Source organism: Pan paniscus, chromosome 1 (assembly GCF_029289425.2).
Source record: "Pan paniscus chromosome 1, NHGRI_mPanPan1-v2.0_pri, whole genome shotgun sequence".
Classification (NCBI taxonomy): domain Eukaryota; kingdom Metazoa; phylum Chordata; class Mammalia; order Primates; family Hominidae; genus Pan; species Pan paniscus.
The window spans coordinates 169394872-169411244 of record NC_073249.2 but is presented as its reverse complement, the minus strand read 5'-3'; the positions used below and the strand labels follow the sequence as shown (position 1 = coordinate 169411244).

At 42.0% G+C, this 16373-nt stretch overlaps 1 protein-coding gene across 9 annotated transcripts in view; it reads right to left on the bottom strand.

Annotated features, from left to right (window-relative positions):
- DAB1 (DAB adaptor protein 1) overlaps positions 1–16373 on the bottom strand; it is a 1250774-nt gene that overhangs the window by 420010 nt on the left and 814391 nt on the right. Inside the window, exon 1 of one of the 9 annotated variants that reach the window (XM_014345447.4) lies at positions 11865–12240. The exons of 6 other annotated variants lie outside the window; for them this stretch is intronic. The gene's annotated coding sequence lies outside the window, so the exon portion shown is untranslated. Of the gene's footprint in view, positions 1–10687; positions 11260–11600; positions 11769–11864; positions 12241–16373 lie in introns of those variants that run through there. 2 more of the 9 variants (XM_034965984.2, XM_008977959.4) reach the window with 2 other exon arrangements.

Sequence of the window (16373 nt, the reverse complement as noted above, 5' to 3'; positions counted from 1 at the left end):
AGGAAGAGTCACAAGTCTCTCACTTTAAATCAAAAGCTAGAAATAATTAAGCTTAGTGGGGAAGGCATGTTGAAAGCTGAGACAGGCTAAAAGCTGGGCCTCTTGTGCCAGACAGCCAAGTCGTGAATGCAAAGGAAAAGATCTCAACCCACTCTGTGCAGCTCGCTGCCAGTACTTATTTCTCAGGACAAACAAGATATAGATTAAAGGACATTAAAAGTGCTGTTCCAGTGAACACATGACTGATAAGGAAGAGAAATATCCTGATAGTGGATATGGAAAGAATTTTAGTGGTGTGGATAGATCAAACCAGACACAGTATTTCCTTAAACCAAATCCTGATTTAGAGCCCTAACTCTATTCAATTCTATGAAGGCTAAGAGAATTGAGGAAGCTGAAGAGAAAATTTTGAAGTTAGAAGACCTTGGTTCATGAATTATAAGGAAAGAAGCCACCTCCATCACATGAAAGTGCAAGGTGAAGCAGTAAGTGCTGATATAGAAGCTACAACAAGTTATCCTGAAGATCTCACTATGATCATTGATGAAGTTGGTTATACCACATAACAAATTTTCAATGTAGACAAAACAGCCTTATATTGGAAGAAGGTGTTATCTAGGACTTTCACAGCTAGAGAGGAGAGGTCAATGCCTGATTTCAAAGCTTCAAAAGACAGACTGACTCTATCGTTAGGGGTGAATGCAGCTGGCTACTTTACTATTGTGAAAATTCGAGGGCCCTTAAGAATTATACAAAATCTACTCTGCCTGTGCTCTAAAAAATGGAACAATGAAGCCTGAATAACAGAACATCTGTTTACAGCATGGTTTACTGAGTATTTTAAGTCCACTGTTGAGACCTACTGCTCAGAAAAAAAGATTCCTTTCAAAATATTACTGCTCCTTGACAACAGACCTGGTCACCCAAGAGTTCTAATGAAGACATACAAGGAGATTAATGTTGTTTTCACATCTGCTAACAAAACATCTACTCTGCAGCCCATGGATCAAGGAGTAATTCTGACTTTCAAGTCTTATTATTTAGGACATACATTTCATAAGGCTATAGCTGCCATAAATAGTGATTCTTCTGATAGATCTTGGTGAAATAATTTTAAAATATTCTGTAAAGAATTCATCATTCTTGGCCCAGTGCGGTGGCTCATGCCTGTAATCCCAGCACTTTGGGAGGCGGAAGCGGGCGGATCACGAGGTCAGGAGATCGAGACCATCGTGGCTAACACAGTGAAACCCCATCTCTACTAAAAATACAAAAAGAAATCAGCTGGGCATGGTGGCGGGTGCCTGTACTCCCAACTACTCGAGAGGCTGAGGCAGGAGAATGGCTTGAACTCGGGAGGTAGAGCTTGCAGTGAGCTGAGATCGCGCCACTGCACTCCAGCCTGGGTGACACAGCAAGACTCTGTCTCAAAAAATAAAAAAAAAAAAATAATCATTCTAGATGCCATTAAGAACATTTGTGATTCATGAAAGGAAGTCTAAATATCAACATTAATAGGAGTTTGGAAGAAGTTGATTCATGGCTGACTTGGAGGGATTCAAGACTTCAGTGGAAGAAGAAACTGCAGATGTGATACAAATAACAAGAGGACTAGAATTAGAAGTGGAGCCTGAAAATGAAACTGAATTGCTGTAGTCTCATGCTACAACTTTAGCGGATAAGGAGTTACTTCTTATGGATGAGCAAAGAAAGTGGTTTCTTGAGATGGAATCTACTTCTAGTGAAGATGCTGTGAAGATTGTTGAAATGACAGCAAAGGATTTACATAAACTTATTGATAAAGCAGTGTCAGGGTTTGAGAGGACTGACTCCAATTTTGAAAAAAGTTCTGCTGTGGGTAAAATACTGTCAAACAGCATTGCATTCTATAGAGAAATCTTTCATGAAAGGAAGAGTCAATCAATGTGACAAACTTCATTATTGTCTTATTTTAAGAAACTGACCCAGCTACTTCAATCTTCAGTAACCACCACCTTAATCAGTCAGTAGCCACCAACATTGAGGTAAAACCCTCCACCAGCAAAAAGATTATGACTTGCTGAAGGCTCAGCTGATTATTAGCATATGTGAGCAATAAAGTATTTTCAATTAAGGTATGTACATTGATTTTTTTACATAATGCTATTGCACCCTTAACAGACTACAGTATAGTGTAAACATAACTTTTATATACACTGGGAAACCAACAAATTTGTGTGACTCACTTGATTGCAATATTCTCTTTATTGCAGTGGCCTGGAATGGAACCAGCCGTATCTCCCATGGATGCCTGAATTTATTTAATAGTAAGCATTCAAAAACACCCATGATTTTCCTCCTCTCCTGACTATTTGCCATTTAGAATAAGAAACACAGGTAGCATAGGATGAAAATTAATATATAGCTAGAAAATATAATTTTAAAGATAACATTTACAATGGCAATTACAAAAATATAAACCACCTAAAACTCAATCTAAAAAGAGTGCATGCCCTTTGAAGAAAATTATAAACTGTATTGAAAGACATTAAATAAGAACTAAATAAATGGAAAGAGTTACTATATTTACAGGTAGAAAGACTCAGGCTCAATGTCCTAATGATGGCATTATCGTTTAATCAGTCTATAAGTTTGATAAAACTCAAATCAAATCTCAACAGTATTCTTGTGAAACCTTGAAAGATGATTATAAAATGTATATGGAAGAAAACAGCCCAAGAAAAGCCAAGACACTCTTGAGACACTTTTGCAGAAGGACACTTTTAGGGATGTGTCCTGGCCAATACCAAGATTCATTAAAAAGCTATAATAAAGTTTGGTTAGGGCAAAAGAGTGGCTAAAACATATGCTTAGAAATTGACTCTAAGTTCCAGGAAAATCATTTTTCCATATGAAAGAAAATTAGAATAAATGCCTACCTCACACAACACACACACACACACACACACACACACACACACACACATACATATATGCACACACTCCACATGGATTAGAGAACCTAAATTTGAAAGGCAAACAAAACAATAAAGCTTTTAGAAGATAACAAAGGAGAATATCTTCATGACATCAGAGTGGGAAAAAAAAGGCTTTCTGAAACAAGACATAAAAAGTGCTAACCATAAAAGATTGACAAATTCAACTACATTAAAATTAAGAAGTTAGATAGCAGAAGGTTGGCAAAAATCCAACTTCTATGTGGTCTATAAATCTATTCAGCTTCCCAAAGGCATAAATAACCTTTTTGCATTTATTGGAACTATATTCTGACAACACATGCCATAGCTCAGATTCAGCATATGGTTGGCCCATCTTTGACTTTGTCCACAATTAGATTACTAGCACTACTGGTTTAACCTGAGTATATTTGAATGGATGTGGCTTATACCTAGAACTTTCGTGAGTAGACATATAATACTGCTCAGAATAACATGGCCTGCAATTCAAGACAAGCACCACCACATGCCATCATTATAGGCACTGCTACACCATCACCAGGGACTAGGATTGTACAGCATCTCTTCCTTACCCTCTGTGCAGCGTTTTTCTATGTTTATGATCATTCACACCACAAAGTTCATTCTTGTTCTGCTAACTGCTGGGATTTAACTGCTACTACAAAAACTACCAGGAGAAATATATATCAGTGAAAGCAAGGATAGAAAACCCTAGGGTAGATCAACTTCTAACCCCATGAGAGAAGGTAATCTACTGTCTCCCACACAGCCATGATTTTGTACCAAAAGCTTCCCCCGGTGAGCCTGTGAGTCTTCCATTTCCTTTCTCCTTTCATTCATTCTACCATGCATTCTTCACCAATATTCTGCCATTCACTCTACATGTTGACATATATACCATAATATATGAATATAGTCTGAGACAATAAGAGAAGAAAATGTCACCCACATATGACTTATGTTTAAGGTGATGTAAATTTTTTCAAGATGTCCCTTGCATATATCAAAAGAGATGCTTCTGTTGGCATGATAGTATCTAATAACAACACTCTGTTACTGATAGTAAGTTATTTCTTGGGGACCCCAAGGAATGGAACCTCATAAACTTTCAATGCATTTCATGTCAGGGTACTGAGTAATTACATAGCATTGCAATTTTAAAATTTCCTCTTTGGATGAAAGCAGTTATATTTATAATTTTTCCTATAATGGAAGTAGATAGCTCTAGTGAATCGACTGTTTTAATAGGACAGATTTGGATAAGTAGTTATTGTTAATGATTTTAAGAGATGTCAATAAAACATAGAAATGACTTTCAACAGATAATTATTATAATTCACTCCCAAATCTAGATTACAAAATAAAGAATCACAATAAAAAATGATTTTCAAGTTCACTGATCACAAAGAATTTCAATATTGTCTATGGAAAACAATTTACCCTAATCTTTTTACCCAAATTAACTTAATGAACCACAGCAGACTGAACACATTTAGTTCAATTCAATTAAGCAGAAACTTATTGAGCATCTACTACATTCCAGACACCAGAGTTAAAAGGGACAGCTATATTTCCTTTCCCTAAGTAGTTCATAAATGTCCTTTATTCCAGTATAATTATTAGGCAAAATACTATTTCTTTCTTATTATCTATGTAGTGACTAGCTAGACAGTTTATAAATGTCCTTTATTTCAGGAAAATTACTGGACAAAATACCATTTCTTTTTATTATATATACAGTAATGAGCTAGAAAGTGAAGAGAATTCAGTAGAATTGTTTAGGTTTGTTCTGGAAAAATATATTCAAAAGAATTATCAAATTTAGGATAGTGACTATGTCTGCCAAGAGAAGGGGACGTATGATCAGAGAAAGGTTACTAGGAGGTTTCAACTGTATTTATCTGGCTTTATTTCATTAGCTGAGTGGTAGGTACAAAACTTTTTATTATATTGTTATTTATACTTTTTGTGTGTCTTAACCCATTTATGCCAGAGGTTGCAAATTGTTTTTTGTGAAAAATGAGACTTTGGTGATGACCTTGAGCAGTAGGATATAAATAACGCCCACAAGCTTAGCATTCCAATAAAGGAACACTAGGCATAAATGGGTTAAATATTCTGTCCTACATTTCAAATCACACACATATTATTTTCATGATAGAATGAAAACTACTCTTAAAAGGCTTAAGTGATTCTCTACATTTTTCCCAATCTATTTCATAAGACACTGAGAGATGCTACTTGAAATCGAAGGTTCTATGGCAAATGAATTTTTAAAATTCTTCATGAGTTAAATGACTTTAGTGCAGAAAATCTCTGAACCTTTAACATATCAGTAAATACCACATCTTACTAAGAACAGGATATGTAATTCAATACCTTCCAAACATTTTTGAACATGGAACTTATTTTTCCCTCTGAGCCCTCTTCCTTTTGAAATATTCATAATGATCTTAGGGGACATTAGTGTTTCCTGGGACACAGTTTGGAAAATGCTCTATTAAAAAAACCCATTTTGATGCATGTTCTACATTACCTCTGTACCCAATTATGCCCATCCCTAAGTCAATAACCATCCTTCATGCTTGCATGACTTTGTCCATGAAATCCTATCAGTCAGAACTGCCTTTAAGCCTTGAGAAACTCCTGGTCAGCCTTCAAGACCTAGGTGAAATGAAGCCTTCCCCCAGCCTTTCCTTTCTCCAGGTAGAGTAAATTACCACCTCCAGAAGGTTCCACAGCTGTATACATATTTTCCATAGCGCATCTCCTGCTGTAACAGTTATTTATGCATGAAACCAGGTCCCTAGATGGCAAACTGTGCAATTGCATCTTGGTACTCTTCACAATGCCTAGCACAGAGCCAGAGTCAAGCACAAAGTAGGTGCTCAGTAAACATTTGTTGAATGGACATAGAAGTGATGTTTATATGCATGACCAGAATGTTCTTCCTCAATTTCCCAGATTCTCTCAATGCATATTCACAGCTTTTCAATTATTTTCAGTTGCAACACTAACATGAATAAAAACAAAGAGACATAAAGACTGAATGTGACAAAGACAGATAGAAACGAGGAAAGACAGAGACAGAGAAAGAGCAAAGAAAGAGATACCTGAATTGATGGATACCAAGTAAACAAATCATGAGTCCATTCAAGAGATGCAGAGACTGACCAACAAAGAAAATTGTAAATCAATATGAAGCTTGGAGCAGATGCATGGGGTTGGTAATTTGCAAGACTCACTACAGGTGGTCAAGATGGCCGATTTGGGTTCATGCTGAACTACTTACAACTATTTGGGAGGACCCATCCCCTTATTTTTATACCATAAGTTAAACAGCCCGCCTTCACCACCACAAAATTTTCATCATTTTAGCTGTCATCTCTTCTATTCAGCAGAATTTTATTTATATTTTCCTTTCTGTTTATGAGACTCCCCCACTGGCATTGCAGATTGGTTATATGTCAGCTTCAAATAAAATAAAATAATAATAATAAAAGCAAGCTTGCAATTTCTTTCCAATAGAATATGCTACATATTTCATAAAATAGATGCCAGAGGAGTTTTATGATTCCTCAACCAAAACCTTCCCACATCTCAAAACTAAATGGAAGAAAAATAAAAAGAACATGTCAAAGAAAAAGAAATCTGAACATTTGCTCTCCAATCAGAGGGAAATATCCAGGTGATTAATTTGATTAATGAGTTGTTTTCATTTTTTTACATGAATTTATATCCTGATATGCATTTCACAGATTCAGTTCAGTGTGAGTTTTCATGGATATAAATGTACATACCAGAGGAGGGGTTTTCTTTTCCTACTGACATGCTTTTTTCAGTACAGAATGTCTAGCTGGCTCATGCTCTTAGCCTGACAACACCTCCTCTGCCAAGTTTTATTTATATTTTCAAGCCACGTCTCTATCCTGGTATAGGAGACAATCTGGTCTAGTGAAAGGAGCACTGGACAAGGAGTCCAAGAATCCTGAGTTGCGATGGCGCCTCTGGGCTGTAAAGTTACGTATCTCTGCAAGCCTAATATTCTTTCAATCTGTAAATTAGGACAGTTGACAAACACACCTCTAGAATTCAATCAAAGTCATTTTACTTTCCTCAGAATAACTGCGGAAAAGTAAAATGGCATGGAAATTTTAACATGATGTGTACTTCCACAACTCCTCTTCACAAAGAGCCAAAATGTGTAAGGAAATATTTCCAATTAAAAAAAAAAAAAAACCCTTCCCTAAAATCCTAAAATGTATCTCTTCCTAAAGATAGACCAGATACTATTGGGATACATAACTCTCAGAATATCAATGATCAAAAACTTTTTCATTATCTAGGGGATGGGTTTTTATCTCATTTGAAAGATAACACTAATAGCTAAGTAACTTTACATGTTAGGTATTATTCTAAGCACTTTGTGTTGGTTCCTGTAATCTTCATAATTTTATGAGGTAAGTACAGTTATTTCATTATAAAGAAAACTATAAAGCACAGAGAAGTTAGATTAGCTGGCCAAGGCCACACAGCTTACAGAGCTGGTAGAGCTGAGATCTGAAGCCAGGCAGTCCAGAAACCAAGTCCAGACTCCTTACCACCTGCTATACCACCTTTTAGTTTGAGAATCTCTGCTTACCACAGCTAGTAACTGAGAAAAGCAGTAATGCTGTTTCTGCGTTACTAATTGCCTAAACAATTATCTACTAATTGATTACTAATTGTTACCTAATTAATAAACATTTTCACAGAGTAAATAGATGTGAACCAATACTAACCAATGCCTGATAGAAACTGCCACAGAGTCACAAGTGTTCAAAGTGCCTATCATTGCCCCACTCCCTGTTGATGATAAGGTAACACCCATTTTGTTTGCTAGCATCCAAAAATGGGGAAATATGTAGCTTGCTCCTATAGAAGTCTTACTATTTCATTATTCTCCATTAAATTTTACACCCTGGGAGCTAGCTGGGATCACTTCCTCACTCAGAGGCAGCATAACAGTGGTTAGGACAGACCGTGGAACAAGAATGGCTAGGTTTAAATCCTAGTTCCATCCCTTACTTGCTATGTAATCTCAGGCCAGTTACCAAATCTTCCTGTGCCCCAGTTTCCTTATCTAGCTAATACAAATGAGAATACAAGTATCCACATCCTAGGGTTATCTGAAGATTATATAAGTTAATATGTGTAAAGTGCTTAGAAGCATTCCTGACTCTTAGCAGTACTCCATAAAGGTTAATTATTCTTTTTTATTAAAATGAAAGGTGACTTGCCAAACATCACAAAGTCAGAAGTAGCTGGATTCAATCCTGGTCTTCCAATTCCAAATGCCATCCACTTTCTTGAACAGAATTCCATGCTATTACTAAGAGATCATTCTCTTGAAATCCTGCTATGTGCCAAAGCACCCAGTCATGTGATTTTCCCCATAAAATTGCTCCAAGACCCACAAGGTAGGTAATATTGTCCGTTTTGCAGATGATGAAAGCAAGGTTCTGGGAAGTTAAGAGATTCATCCTCAACTGCTTAACTCAACCACGAGTATTCTTTGTCTCAGTAAGTCCTAAATCACATTTAAAGTTCCGGACAATACCCTTCAATTTATGCTATTTTTAAAGTGCCATCTAAGAGACATAAACTGTGATTTTCTTGCTTTGTTTGCTTTATTAGTTTGAGAGAAGGATTAAATCCCAGCAAAAACAAAATGTTTGACTTGAGTGAATTATCAAAATGAAATGCTGCCTCCATTAGATTCTTCATCTGCCTGCAGGGTGGCTCCAAGCATCCTAAATCTACCAAATGCAATTTTTTAGATGGGTACTATCAGGTACCAAGCCAAACACTCACCCATTTAAGAAAAATTACTTTGGAGGGCAAAGGGGAATGAAGAAGAATATTCCTCTCTGGGTTGGGAGGAGAAAATGAACAATAAGTGATACAATCTCTTCCCGGCAGCCTCACACAATGGTGTGTCTTGCAAATGAAACATACTGTGAAACAGCTTGTGAGATGAGCTTCATCAACAATAAGTAATTTTTATTCAGATTTTATCATTGAATACAATGAACATGATTAAATGTTTCAGATATGCCTATTCAGACCTTAAGCAAACCATTAAAAAATAAAAACTACTAAAAATCATCTTCTAAATCTGCTTTAGGAAGAGATTTAATTGCCAACTCGATGTGTAGAATTGAATTCCTACTTGATAGCAGCACCGTTCCCAAGAAGATGGTCACAACATATTTGCACTTCCCACCTCGGCCTCTTTTCTCATCCCTGCGGATCCTCCCAGCGTTGCCAAATAGTTACAAAGTCAGTCCTTTCAAACCACTGCATTTTGAACTTCCTAAACCTTTAAGAGAGCCTTTGTGTATGGAAAAGAACAATAGCGCTTCAAAAGACATTTCTGCGAGTTCTTCAATATTCCATTTGAATGCTGGGGTTTCAATCAAGGACATCAGCAGACAATTTCTGATTGCTTAGAAGTTGACTTTTATACAGCTTTGATTAGGTGCCCTTCTCAATAGGAAATCAAGAAAATCTTTGATCACTTTCAGTTCCCAGAATTGTCACCAAGCCTTGTCAGGATAGGGAGTGAAAGAGATGGGGGGTGGTGGGCGGGGGGGGGGGTGCCTACTCCTTCTGACATCTCCGAACCCCCATCTATCTTAGTGCCTGCGCAGTTCCGGTGCCATCCAGAATCACTCATCACGGAGATCACAAAAACAATGGGTGCTAATTCAAGGGGTGGGGATGGTTTGTAATTTTATGGATTTCCCAAAGACCTATAATTGGCACATAAATGTACCAACGGGAACTGGATAATTAGGCGGTTCTGAACGTAAGCCACCTTTAATTTAATTTATATGATTACTTGAAAACGTTAAGTGTTGTAAAGTGTAGTGGAACCCCCACACAGCCTTTATTCAAAACTATCAACACTGTTAAAGTGTATTTAACCGGCCAGCAGGAAGGGAGCAGGAAGGAGGAAGAAACGACGGCGCGGATTCTCGCCCCGGTCCCTGCCGGCTGGCTAGGAGCTGCACTGGAGCATCCAGCTCGCAGGAGGGCTCGCCCCCGGGCTCGCCCCCGTCCAGCTCCCAGGCGGAGAAAGGCGCTCTCGCTACCGCAAGCCCTACACTCGCCCCTCTTTCTAATGGAGCTAAACACAGGCGTGCGCCGACATCCAAACGCACACGCAGACACCGACCCACGCGGGCGCGCACCCCAGACTCGGCGACACATACACACCGGAGCGCACAGATGCCCGCGTCGCGGCGCTCTCCACTCCGCCCGCCGCCAAGAGCGGAGCGGTAGCCAAGCGCCCCCGGCCTCCCCACCCCCACGCCATTCCTTCAGACTCTCCCAGCCTAAGCGGAAGTGCCCCAGCAGACCCCCAACAATGAGGATTTGTGCGATGCAGTTGGGGGTTGGGGGTAGTTCACACGGAGTGAAACGTACACAGTCTGGCGGGTCTGGGAGCAGCCAAGTGGCGTCCGCCTCTCCAGGCAGCGTTCCCTTGTGCCCACTGCCCCCCATCAGGCCCACCAGCACCACCAAAAAACAAAAACAGAGAAAAGAAAAAGCGCCTTAAAAAGTGCAGAGAAAAGATGCGCCCTCCCACCAGGGGTCACAATAATACTCCTCGGGACGCAGACAGCGGAGGCAGGGTCCTGGCTGCAGCAGCCACCCTGGTTTTGAAATTTACTTTGTACACTCACCCAGTGGCCCCTTTCAGACGCCGCGACACGACCTCCCCCCATCTCGGACTCCCTGCCTCTGGGTTCTCTCGGCGGTTGACACCCTCTTGTGTGCCTGCTTTATGAGCCGAACCACAGAGATTTAAAGTTTCCTTGGTAGAAAAAAAAACTGAGCTCTCTGCATCCAAGTCAGAGCGTCGAGTCTGGAGCAGAGAGAAGGAAGAGGGGCGGGCTGGGGAGGCGACTAGCTGGGCGTGGGGGGAGGGGGTGCTGGGGAGTGGATGGAGGGGGACAAGCGGCAGAGAACAGAGTCCACAGAGGATCCGAAGAAAGGCCGGGGTCCGAGGAACGCGGGATCCAGTTCTCACGGTGCCCGCGAAAGGGCTGGGATTACTGGGATAGAGTCGGTTTTTCGAGAGGTCGAAGCCGAATCTCAGCGCTACGGAGGAGTAGGGAAGTGAGAACGGGGTTCGGCCGAATGAGGAAAAGGGTCTGGCCACCAGCGAGGGAGGGAGGGAGTTTCGGGAGCCCAGGACAGCGGGAGAAGGCAGGCTCGAAGACCGATATAGCCAGGACCGCAGGAGGAAAGAGGGCGCAGGGGGTCTTGGAGAGAGACGCGTGTCAGGGGTGGACAAGTCTGGAGACAGGATCGCGCGTGGTCGGAAGTAGGGAGACAGGGGCGCGGGGATGGGGGGCAGGACAGAGAAAGAGAAGTCGCCCTTTTCCTCCCAGCAAGTGGAGGGAGAAGGCGAAAAACTGCTGCAGTCGCCATCCTCGCAGCACCCCTAGCCAAACTGCTGAGTGGTGCGTCCCAGGAGCCCTCCTCCGCGCCCGGGGGCCCCAGCGAAGCCTCCTGGCTCCCCGGCGCCCTGTCCTCGCGGGGCACCTGCCGCGCTGAACTCAAGGGTTGCCGCGCGCCCCCGCCGCGCCTCACCTCGCCTAGCCCAGAGCATCCTCCTCCGCTGCCGCAGCCGCCCAGGAAGCGGCTCCCCATGCCCGGCGGGCGGCGGCACTCAGGCGCGCTCTGCAGCCCGGGGAAGCCCGGGCGAGCGCCGAGCTGGGTCCATCCTCCCCGGGAGCCACCGGCCCCGCGTCAGAGTAGGGGGAGGAGACCGCCACCCGCGCGGACCCGCCTCCTCCCGCGGCCCCCCGCCCCGCCGCCCCCCGCGCCCGCCCGGCGCCCCGCGGCACCGCTCACCTGCTAGCTCCCCGGCCGCCGCCGCCGGGCCGTGCGCCCCTCGCCCCGGCCTCGCGGCTCCCTCCGGGGCGCTCTCTGCGCAGCCGGAGCGCGCTCCGAGAGCTTAGCCGAGTGGCGGTGGCGACGAGGAGGTGGAAGAACGAGCGAGCGAGCGAGCGAGCGGGGGCGCCGCGGCTTGCAGTCGCGCCTCTGGAGCCCCTGCACTCTCTCTCCATCCCAGCGCGGAAGGGGGAGAGACGAGCCGAGAGCGAGGGGTCCCCGCCCCAGCCGCGCCAGCGTGGAGAGGGTAAGGGAGGGGGGTTGTCACAAAGTATCCAGTGTTTTCTCCCCCATCACCACCACTGGACGCAGCTCCGCCTGGCCTCTCTCATTTTTCTCTAGGATCTACCCTTTTATCCAAGCCTCGAAAACATATGCATACCCAAATATATGGAGTGCCAGGAAGGGCGAAACCACGAGGGGAGTCTCCGCGAGGGCATGTTGCCCCCACGCCCCTTGGCAGGAGGGGGCGCTCGCTCCCAGCCGCCAGTGCAGGTTCGGCGGCTCCTGTTTTGACTGAGGTTTCCCAGGCAAAGTTCGGCAAGTTGAGAGGGAGAAGGCTGGCACGTGTCACGTTTCCGTCAGTCCTCGGGAGAGACCCGTGCCCCTGAGAGCACGCAGACCACGGTTAACTCCGGCTTACTCCCCGCGACTCCCCTACTCGGCTCTTAGAATGACTGGGAGTAAACAATCCTCCGATTCGAAGCTGTGCGGGAGGCGGCTCCAGCGAGTACACAGTCAGTTGCTCCTTGCTTAGGGTCCTAGCTTACAAAGATCCTAGAAACACCAAGTCGCAGAAAATATTGGGTCATCCTGAAAATTCTTCCACCGTGAGACTAGATTCAACTCCAGGAAATTCCTGTTGTGTGGCATACCTGTCTCCAGAGGCCTGAATGCAGGAGAAGAGAGGAGCCTGGTGAATCAAATCAAGTGCATAATATGTAGATTCGCACAGCACACAAACCACCCTGTTGGACCCAGGTGCAGAAAAGGAAAGCAAGAGGCAGGCAACCCTTCCTTTAAAAGTTTACCGTTACTCTTTTTGGGGCTACACTCTTGTCTTCCAGCTGTGTAATAACAAAGATAATGTGATGGATTTGTGCTTTTCTGTTTTGGGGTGTTTTTTTTTTTCCTCGTAGCTTCTGACACTCACCCATGAAAATTTAATGAAGCATTTAGGGTTGTTACCTCCAGAGTCAATGGGCTAAAAATATTTAGCCTAATGCACTCCTTGTGGAGCCAGTAGGTCCAGGGCTGGTACATACAAAGTCATCAAGAGACCCTCCCTTTCTCCACAAAATTCACGACCCATTAAACTTATTCCATAATAACAGCTTCCGTACAAATGGAGACCTGAGCAAACGGAGGCTGTCATGCATCACCTGAAAAGATAGCAATTTACATAGAGACAAGAAAAATTTGTGAGGTCATAGCAGGATGCAATCTTGCAAGAAGAGCTGATCAGATGAAATTTCCAAAAAGGTGGGAGGGAGGTCCTATCCCTGATACTACTCGGTTTCTACCTACTTTGAGGTGTGACAGATAATCTACGAGTGGGGAGCACAGAAACTAGCCTAAGTCTCTACAAGTTTTCCAAAGTTCTAGAAAGTGGGGACAATTGACACCAGATATGCTTCTACACTGTGTAGGAAGTTCAGGCTTACCAGGCAGCTCAATTAAGATTAACTTCAGTTTCTTCATCTATGAAGACACATCTCAAGACTCTAAACTCAATACTGAGGAAAGAGGGACAAATCTGAGAAGACATGGTCGAAACAGGGGAAGGGAGGGTAAAAAACTGTTATGATGGAGGCACAGGTCTAAATTCTCATTGACTGCCAAAAACATTGAAGTTTCTCAATGCTTTGAGGATAGGCTTAGAACATGAAGACCATCTACATGCATCTTAAGGCCCTACTTATAAAACCTGCCGCCTTCACCCACCTTTCACTTCGTTCGGCTTTCTATTGACATTATGATTACAGACTTTGAAGAGAATTAATGACACTGAATTGGCCAAGTAATGGAAATACAAGACTCTATCTCTGCTCAGTGTTGAATCAAGTCCACCATGGAAACTGGGCAAATTTCCCTGAAATTCAACAGGGGTAACAAGCAAAGCTTTTCTCAAATCCAGGCATAACATGTAGATGCTAACTGTACACAAACTACCCACCAATGATCTTTCAAGTTAAACTAAACCAAATCTTAAAGGAACATTCTAAGTTCCTTTAGTACTAAACATGTCATGAAATAAGTCACCTAATAATTAGGGGTTTTTTTCTTTTGTTCTTTTTAAAATAACAATGTCATTTTATTAAGTGTGGCATAAGAAAAAAAATCTCAGTGAACATTTCTTTATCATCTACCCCGAGAAACAGTAAAATAAGAACAGCAAAGATGTATATATTGTTTATTATATTTCAGACACAGTTCTGATGCTTTCCATATATTAACTCATTTGACCTTCACAGCAGCCCATTGGGGAAGGCACTCTTATTGTACTGGATAGAGTATAGAGTTTGGAATTTAATGAGCTTCATTCATCTTTAACAAGTTACTTCTGTCTACGTCAAAATTCTCAACCCTACAATGGTGGTGGATAACACTTGCTTCTTGAGATCGCAGTGAGCCTTAAATGAGATAATATATTGGACATGCCTGGCACTGAATAAATCAGTCACCCGGTAAACATTGATTCTCTTCCCAGAATAATTCTAAAATAGTTCATTTTAATTTGACAGGCATTTATGGAGTCCATTCTGTATATCGGGCACTGTGGTAGGCATTGGGAATAATGGTGATAAATCAGAAACATATTCTACCTTTGAGGATCTTGGAGTCAACCTAATAAAAGACACAGGCATGAGCAGCCTGCACATGAGCAAAATGGAGTTTTATTGAACTTTACATAATTTATAACTATGCACATGATTTTCAAGATACTCAAAGGAGCAGCCTATGTAAGTGCTGGTTGACCTATCATGGAAATCAAAATCAAATGTCGGAAATCGTAAGTCCTACTAGCTATTACTACTCCTCCAAAGAAAGGAAAGCAAAGAAGCCCATTTTGTGTATTATATTTTATTTAATTCTGTTTATTCCTACAATTGTTTCAGTTAGCTAGAGTGTAATAAAATTTTATGCTGTAAACTATGGGCATTTTACTTTTTCTGTAGCTTTATTGAAGTATAATTGACAAATAATGCCTCAATATTGTATATATTTAAGATGTACAAGATGATGTTTTGATATACATATACATTGTAAAATAATTAGCACAATTAAGCTAATTAGCATATCCATACCTTCACATAGTTACTAATTTTGTGCATGTGATAAGAACAGTTAAGATCTACGCTCTTAGGGCCGGGCGTGGTGGCTCACACCTATAATCTCAGCACTTTGGGAGGCCGGGACAGGTGGAACACCTGAGGTCAGGAGTTCGAGACCAGCCTGACCAACATGGTGAAACCCTGTCTCTACTAAAAATGCAAAACTTAGCCGGGCGTGGTGGCTCACGCCTGTAATCCCAGCTACTCAGGAGGCTAAGGCAGGAGAATCACCTGAACCCAGGAGGCAGAGGGTGCAGTGAGCCGAGATCGCACCATTGTACTCCAGCCTGGGCGACAAGAGTGAAACTCCATCTCAGAAAAAAAAAAAAGATCTACTCTCTTAGAAAATTTCAAGTACATAGTGCATAATTATTAACAATAGTCACCATGCTATACATTAGATCTCCAGAACTTATTTATCATATAACTGAAGGTTTTTACCCTTTAACCAGAATCCCCCCATTTTTCCCCCTGTCTAGCCCTGGACGAACATGATTCTATTCTCAGGTTTTTGATGAGTTTGATTGATTTAGATTCCACATACAAATGAGAACATGCAGTATTTGTCTTTTTATGTCTGGCTTATTTCACTTAACAAAATGTCCCCTAGGTTCATTCATGATGTCGCCAATGGTAGGATTTCCTTCTATTTTAAGACTGAATAATATTCCATTGTAGACATATATACCACATTTTCTTTATCCATGCATCTGTTGACAGTCATTAGGGCGGTTCCGTATCTTGGCTATTGTGAACAATTCTGGAATGAACATGGTAGTGCAGATATCTCCTTGAGATACTAATTTTAATTCCTTCAGATATATACCCAGAAGTGGGATTGCTGGAACATATGGTAGTTCTATTTTTAGTTTTTGAAGAACTTTCATATTCTGTTCCATAATGGCTATACCAATTTACAGTCCCACCAACAGCGTACAAAGGTTCCCTTATCTCTTCATTTGCACCAACACTTCTTACATTTGTCTTTTACAAAAAAAAAAAACAACCAAAGAAACTGTTTGTTTGTTTTGATTTTTGTTGTTGTTTGCTTTTTTTTTTTGAGACAGGGTCTCACTCTGTCACCCATTCTGGAGTGTAGTGGTACCATCATTGCTTAGTTCAGCCTCAAAGTCCT